Source organism: Tachysurus fulvidraco, chromosome 6 (genome assembly GCF_022655615.1).
Source record: "Tachysurus fulvidraco isolate hzauxx_2018 chromosome 6, HZAU_PFXX_2.0, whole genome shotgun sequence".
Lineage (NCBI taxonomy): Eukaryota > Metazoa > Chordata > Actinopteri > Siluriformes > Bagridae > Tachysurus > Tachysurus fulvidraco.
The window spans coordinates 18107026-18115872 of NC_062523.1; the positions used below are offsets into that span (position 1 = coordinate 18107026).

Here is an 8847-nt window from a genome sequence, read left to right on the forward strand (position 1 = left end):
GCTTGTTCTTTTCACACCTACAAACTGAAGGTATTTAGCTCTGGGGCAGTATTGTGTTTGGGGGGACTATAGTTGTTAAAGATATTTGTAGGTTATGGCACATATGAGAGGTTATTTGTGGTTGAGGAACACCATCGAAATGGTATGTCTCTATTTGATAGAAACCTTGAACAAACGAGTTAACAGAATCTTACAGTGTCTGCATGTTTGCCAGCCAGGGTAACTTCTAAAAGCTAGAGTATTTCAAAACCGCATTCACCCCATTGCCCCATGTCTAAATATCCTTTAGTAATTTAAATTTATTCTGTAGTGTCTTATACAGCATGATTCTAAAAATAGTATGCATACAGTACTGCGATATCTTTAAACAGAAAAGTAGAAGATGAAAAGTGCACCTTTAAGATTCTTAAAAACAGCACATTAAATTCCCACAGAGACCTGAATATGAACCTAAATGGATCCCATTTAAAAATCCTATTAAAAATGGTCCAGCAGGATTGTTATGTCTCATCCTATTATAAGACACAGGTCCTATACAATCCTATAGAAACCTATCCAGTACGATAAAAATTAAGAGTTTAATTAGAATCCTCTAGGAGTTTCTTATGGGAATACTTTAAGATTTTTTTTTTGAAAACGAATATGTATTGTGTCAGGACTCGATGCAATTTGCTGAGATCAAGAAAAACCGTTTATTAACATTTTATAGTGTAATATTAGAACTAGATAGGGGACAATGTAGAAACATTGTGGTTAAGCTGCATGTTTAAATTTACAGTCAATTTTACACATCCTTTCTTTATAAAGCTACTTAGGAATCATGTGTGCAATCAATTGTACAAGAATCTCCAGAGAGCTGTTGCTTCATCTCTAACACTAGTACTTATTAATTCCTGGCTACGCGTGGAACTACATACATGTATTTATGAGGATGACAACCAAGATCATTTTTATTTTCCTCACACAGCCTTTCATTTTCAGCTCACAGGCTTTAGTTATGTGTTTGTTTTCACCTTTCTCACCTAAGTCTCTCCCCTTATCACACAAATGCACGCTCATCCTGGGCTTCCTGTAAGGTGCCTGAAGTGTGAGGAAAGAAATCACGCATCACACGCATTGCCCAGCACCTCAATGTTAATCGCAATATTAATCCCTCTGTGGCCGACGTGCGCCTTGAATTTGTGCAGCAACCAAAAACAGGCAGAGAGTAGAGAGTACTTTAAGTCTGTATTTATATATGGTACATTTTTTGTAATCTTCCATTTTGCACATGGTTGGTGTTGTTCCCACAGTGTAACTCTGAGCGCACCCATCCTCACATTTACCCTATTAACATGAGGATATGGATTCTATTTTGTATAATGGAGGTGTAAACAAATTAACTACATCTTCCTTAAGTTACTAAACCTCAACATTTCTTTGAATGATTTGCATATAAGTTTAAAAGAAAACTAAAGTGTACATTTAACCCAACTCTGCATCTTCAGCTTAATAGCTAATCAAACTAAATCGCCTCACTTGTTCTGCATAAATGAGAGCATCTCTAAGATAGCAAACATCATCAGAAACCTTCTAGAAAAGGAAAAGGAAAAAGAACTCAAAACAGACCTTAACAGTGCGTAATGAAATGCACGGTTCAGAGGTGTGCTTAGCTATCAGTACCATGCTGGTGAAAGGGCTATTTACCGTAATGAGCTATTTTCTTTTTAGCACCTGAAAACAGTTAGTGTTTAAACTCAGAGCCATTACTAATTAGCAGCAAAGCAGATTCACTCTGCACTTCAATGGCCTTGAGTGAGCACCTCCAGCTAAGCTAGCATAATTGCCTCGTGTGCATTCAATATCAAAACACTTTATGTACAAGAGCTGTCAGTCATTTCTCAACATTGATGGCTGTATTAGCATTTAAAATTACATGCTCCGCACTGCAAAAAGCTGCACCTGAAACACAGCTGCATGTTTGAGTGCATACACCCGCACACGCGTGCACACACACACACACACACACACACACACACACACACACACACACACACACACACAGAATATGCTGTTCTTTCATCTCTGTTATGCCTGTCTTTTCTTCTGCTTTGTACCTGCACTGCATCATTGATCAGTTTTATTGGATGATTAATCTTCATTAAGCCTTATGCTGCTATTCTGATCTAGAACCCTGTGCTAAGGATTAAACGCTAACAGCCCCGACAAGCTCAGCAGGAGCCCTAATCTGCATCTCTGCATGTCTACAGAAGTTGCCAGATGGTCTCCAATAGTGGACGCAGACTTCTTTGTGGTCGAAATCAATCACTTTAACACTTGGGTTTGTTTATGGAATGAGAAAGGAGGATCCATAAGGGAGGTTCAGTGAAAGTTTAGCACAGACTAGCAAAGCAGCTAGTCGCACTGTTTGAACCTCTCTTCTCCTTCGGAAAAGTGTGAGGTCAGATATAGTGAAAGCACAGATCTCATTCAGAAATACAGTGCAAACTTTCTCACCTGTCATGCAGCATTAGAGAAGCAGCCCACAACCCTCAGGGAAGTTCCACAGAAAGGGCAAACTGCCACACATCAGGCATGAGAAAATCGAATGTAAAACACTTTTGGAAGTGTTGCACTACACACGACATTGCGGTCTCTCCATCACATTCAAGTCCTTGAACTTGCAGTGCCCAATCATACAGCATATGGCTTTGAAACCTGCCAGCTTGTAGTGGTCCATGGCATACATATGCACTTGCCCAGGGCAGCTCTAGACTTAGTGCCCCCCTTGCATCTGATGGCTTAAAACAGGTAATTAATCTCACTTTTATTTTATTTTCATTCATTCATTCATTCATTTACCACTTATCCAAACTTATCGGGTCACGGGGAGCCTGTGCCTATCTCAGGTGTCACCTGGCATCAAGGCAGGACACACCCTGGACGGAGTGCCAACCCATCGCAGGGCACACACACACTCTCATTCACTCACACAATCACACACTACGGACAATTTTCCAGAGATGCCTATCAGTCTACCATGCACGTCTTTGGACCGAGCAGGAAATAGAATAAAAAACTCCATGTGTCACTATTATTGGCAAACCTGGAAAACAAAAATTGCCAGGATGTTCATAGTCACATGCTTCTTTTTGGAGTTAACTTGAAACCTTAAAAAAAAATCATCCAAACCTGTTTGACTGGTGTATAAATACATGATGACACTGAAACTGAATTCTCTTAGTCATTCATTAACACGGGAAAATATTCAATATGATTATACAGACAAGAACCTAGTCCCCTTCGGTTAAGTGTAGTGGGGAAATAGTGATGTAGTGGGGCTGTGTGAACCTTGTGACGATAGAAGGCATCATGGATCTATGAAGTAACAAGAGAATTTAAAATCAGACTGCTTCTGCCAAGAAGCTACAGTACATATTGGTTGTGGGTGTATTTTTAAGTTTTCGACATGTCCGGTCCCTTATTCCCTGTTATAAGGAGATTCTGTAGTAAAAAAGGGTTTTTCCACAAACATTTTTGCAGCTTGCTTAGCTGCCTTTTTTATGAAATGTAAGCTTATAAAAATAATAACCAAAAAAAAAAAAACCTGAACATTAAAACACATGACATGAAACACCACCAAACGTCCAATTATTTATATATACACACATATTATATATGTAGCATTGCTCATAAATATAAAGAGAAAGAGAATATTTCTTGTGTGATTATTTTGATGGTTTGGTATAACCAAACTATTAGCTGTATATCATATGGCAAATAGTGGGAGAGTAAAAGAATGAGAGGGTGGGAGAGTGGAGTAATTGGAGAGTAAAGTACTTGAAGGGTCGAACAGTAAAGTCATAGGTGGGTGGGAAAGTAAAGTAAAGAACATCACGTAAAATTTTTATCTCAGGTGCAAAAAGAAAGGACTTCCATACTTACTACCACCAGCTCTAGCAGCTCTAGCCATGAGGAACGGTGAGTCACCTCCTCAAATTTAACACGTGTTTGCTGTTATCATTTTGCTCTGCCAATTATGATTAAGGGCTTTGCTGGGAAATTCTACTCTCCTTTATCCTCACACTGCTCAGCTATCTGTCACTCCCACCATTGTCCAGCCACGGATGAGTGCTGTGTCGAACAGCCTGAGAGCTCATGCCCTGTAAATCTGAAGAGACACAAATAGTTAGGGGCAAGAAAACTAGCGTTTTGACTGTCCCTGTAGGTCAGCACTGGCACAGAGAGTTTCATGAATGATGACCTGCTTCCCAGTCTCCGTTTAGTGAAACCCAGACACTCCAGCAGTCTTACTGTTCTCAGTTTCAGGCGCTTGGTTAATCCATCAGGAGAGAGTTATATGTGGGCTGAAGACTTCACCAATCCAGAAAACAAGAGCTGGACTCCTTCCTGCATCTTTTGAACCAAGAGACAGTGTTGTCAATAAGACAGCTGGGAGTTTTGGCTCAGAAGAAAATCCAGCTTTACATAAGAATCCAAAACAACTAAGAGTAAGATGTAATATGTCATAAGCAGAACCATAATATGGAGTCTGTATATTTTTCATGCACTGTACATGCATTTATTCAAGTGGTCACATAGCGAAAGTAAGTGAAACATCAGTAATAATTCTCCAGCCTTTAAATTTAAAGCTTTAGTGTTACATCCAGGATTTACTACTGAGTGTTTTCAGGATCTGGACAACCCAGTCCCAGAGAACAAATGCTCAGATGCAACTTATTTGCGGCATCTTTCTATATGTTGATTACCAACATTCTGTCAGATGTAAGCATCGCAAAGAAATGTATCAGACCTTTACTCAAATGCTAGATACTGTATATGCCAAATTCTGTACAAGCGTAATTTAATGCAGCCTTCCTCTAACAGAGAGAGGAGAAAGAGAGAGAGAGAGAGAGAGAGAGAGAGAGAGAGAGAGAGAGAGAGAGAGAGAGAGAGAGAGAGAGAGGGAGAGAGAAGCTAGAGAGAGAGAGAGAGAGAGAGACAGAGACAGAGAGATACTTATTTTACAGTTTTAAGCCCACATGATTGAAAAAGTACAAGATGCATCAAAACTTTAAAGTGTCTTGCCAAGGTCAACAAATTACAAACTAATAATGGTCCACTACCCTCTATAAAGCTTGCTTTCACAAAATCTTGTCCATATGAAACAAGAGGCAACCGCTGCAATTAAGTTAGTGAAACTGAAATGCTTAGATTTTATTTAGATAGCAACCATTCAGATCGTTTAAAGCCTTTCATGTGGCCTCTTTATGAAGCTGGAGCCAATACACCCCAATGCAGCAAAGAAACCTATACAAACCACTGCAAATTATTGAAAAGCTATTACACAGTATTCTATTAAATATTTGATCCCTAATGAATGCATTTGCTCCTTCTTTTTATCTCCCCCTCTTTTCAGACAGACCTGTGAAGAGCTCTGGCCTGAAAGAGCACTGGGTACTTTGTGAATACGGTCTTTCACAGCTGGAAGAGGCAGCAAATTGTCCGTGTTTTTCTTATAGATGAAAGAGTCAGCAAGAACTTTAAGATGCACAAGCAGAAATTAGTCTTCCTCAGCAAAAACCCTTCTACAAGTTCTCCACACAATAGGGATCAAGTCAAAAGATGATTCAACAACTGTTTGAGTAAGAAAGGTCTTTCACATAGGTCTGTACTAGATATCTGTTGTTCACATGGCACAATGTGGACATCCTTGTTTCAACGCTCAAGGCTTTATGCCACATATGAATGCGCTGATAATAGGGTTAAGGCTGTAATGCATTTCAAGCCTGAGCTTTGGTGATAGAACCTATATTTATTAATAAATAATACAGTATATGTATTTCATGATGCTTAAAAACATTCTGGTGCAATAAAAAATGTATTGCATTATTATTAGTAATTAATTAATTAATTTGTTTGTTTGTTTGTTTATTTATTAATTATCCACTGCTGCTACTACTACCAATAACATTAATTGACCTCATATGTGCCTCACTCTCACTCTCGACCCTCGGCATTTTGCTTCTCAGTCACAGATTCAAGGATGACATCATGTCCCTATGTCCTACACATCACCCTATCCCATCTCCACATGTGGAGCGGGAACTATGCGATACTGCTCTTCTTTGATTTCTGTTCAGCCTTCGATACCTCAGTCTCCTTTATGCTGTTCGGTAAGCTGAGGGAGCTGCGCCTGTGTTGCTGCATCCTGGAATTTTTTTTCCTGGATGGCCGCACATGTTGGAAATAGGTGGCCTTACTGTTGGAAATAGGGGCCTCACTGTCAACACTGAAGCTCCCCAAGGCTGTGTTTTGAGCCGTCTGCTGTATTCCCTATACACACACACACACACACACACACACACAAACTGTGTAGCCACTCACAGATCCAACACCACTGTGAAGTTTGCAGATGACACTGGGTGGTTCACCTGATCCCAAGAAAGATGTGAACAATGTGCTGAGGCGGTCCCTGTGGTGACAGGTTAACAAGCTGTTCCTAAACATCAGCAAGACTCTAAGGGACCTGTTGTGGGCTTTGGAAGGGAGCAACAGAAGACATACACAGCTTACATGTTCACCCTGGAGGAGAGAGTGAACAGCGTCAAGTATTATGGTATACACATCAGCAAGGTCTTGAAGCTGGTCACTTCAACACTACAACCACAATACAGATGGCAGGACAGCACCTTTATCATTGTTCCACATCTCTTCAGAAACACAGAGGCATTTCTGTATAGAGCACCATAATGTTCTACCATTCTCACTGTAACTGCAGTGCTGAGGACAGCAAAGTTCAGCTGATGCTGGTGAGGTCTGCAGAACGGATCATCAGATCAGTGCTACACAGTCTGCAGGACATTTCTACCAGGCAGTGCTTGACTAGAGCTTTAAGGATCTCCAACAAAACCCCGTCAACAAACCGTTCCACTGGCTGCGTCGGCCAGGACCGACAAACTAAGGAGGAGTTTCTGCCGCAGGTCTACTGAAACTTACACTCTTGAACCTTATTGTAGCTCTCCTGCATGTCTCACATAATGTACACAAATAGCACCAGGATATAGCATATACACATGTCACACAGGCCACATAAGCACAGTTCACTTTATTGTATATACAGACATAAATAGATACACACATACCTTTTCAGTAGACACTGTCTACAGTGTATTTCTGTAGACACTGTCTTCTTTTCTTATTCTGAATTTAAAATTCTAGTGTCGTTGATTTTTGTCATGTACAACTCCTTACTTTACTGTCTATCTATTATATGGTTACACACAGTCTCTGGAGCTGCCACATCTCAATTTACTGCACCGTTGTACCTGCTATGAATGTGCATGTGACAAATAAATCCCTGATTCTCTTGAGTCTTGAAGGACAGAAGACTAAGATCATTTTTATTAAGAATAAAATAACACACACACACACACACACACACACACACACACACACACACACATATATATATACATATATATATATAGGACCCATGCTACAACATGGTAATGAAAATTGGAAAGAGAATAGAATTCTGTTCGTGTGGTTTCTACTGAATGTGGTTTAATCAGCAGACAAAATGTAAAATGTTGAAAACATTTCATGGTTTCTATGAAAGACATTAGACAAGTGATTTGTAATCACTGTTCATCTGAAGTTTGAAAGGGGTGTAATGTGAATGTGTGACTTCTACACTAAAGGATTGCTACTGTACACCACTGAAAAACCCTGCATCCCACACAGAAGGAAAAAGACAGCAGAAAAGAACAGAAAAGAAAAGAACTTTTTGATTTCATTTTCAGTCCCAGTGTGTCCCGATTTTTGCTTTCGCTCTCAATTTTTCATTTCGGTGGATCTCAACTCAATTATCTGATTACTTAATGGCCATTTTACATGACTGCGATATGAGTTTATATTTAGAATTAACGATTGAGAGGAAAGAACTGAGATCCTCACGGGCTTTACAACAGTAGATTTGCTACGTGTTTCAATAAATGTTTGATATATCGGCCGTTTGTGAATAGAACCTACAAACGGTTCATAGCATCCTCTCAGTAGTTATTTAGAAAGCATCTCCTGAACGTTAAGTTAAGCTTTCAGTCCTTTCAAACAAAAACATTCTGCAGAGCTATGCTGAATGTCACGGTCCAACAGATTCCCATAAACAGGATAATCTCAGTCAAATGTATAAAGAGCTTGAAAAAGAGATGTCGCAGTTAGATGAAAGCCAAAGGGGGAAGTTATCAGGATAAAACAGAGAGAGAAGAAAGAGTCATGCCTGACATTCTTCATCACTCTGCCTGTGATTGGGGATAATTATGGATTATGGCTGGCAGGTCAAGTCTTTCATAGAAAAGCTGTCAAGCAGCAGACAGACGACAGCATGAGTATAAAAACAATGGGCGCCATTCACGGCCATTAGCACTGGAGCAATGGCCCTTCAAAAGGCCACTGTACTGCTCTGGCCTGCTGACATAGAACCACAGATAATGCTAATGCCTGCGCTCAGGAAACTGAAGCTCCTGAGCTCCTGAATGTAGAGAAATGGCTGAGGTTAATCTCCACCACTAACCATTCCAACCTGGTAACAGCTAGGTTACAACCAGGTTATGTATCTGAAACACTCTCATCAAACAAAGCAATGAAGTGCAAACCGGACTTTTTCTCATTCCTGACTACAAGCAACTCTTTCACACACACACACACACACACACACACACACACACACACACACACACACACACACACACACACACACAAACACACACACACACACTGCTTGATTGCTATGAACACAGGAGCACTGAGGACTGACCCAGAACACGTGCGTTTCCTTGACAACTGACCATGTATGTGTTATTATTG

The 8847-nt window shown here is 40.1% G+C and overlaps 1 protein-coding gene across 4 annotated transcripts in view; it reads right to left on the reverse strand.

The window, feature by feature from the left end:
- ncam2 (neural cell adhesion molecule 2) overlaps nt 1-8847 on the reverse strand; it is a 159772-nt gene that overhangs the window by 120771 nt on the left and 30154 nt on the right. The window lies entirely within an intron of this gene.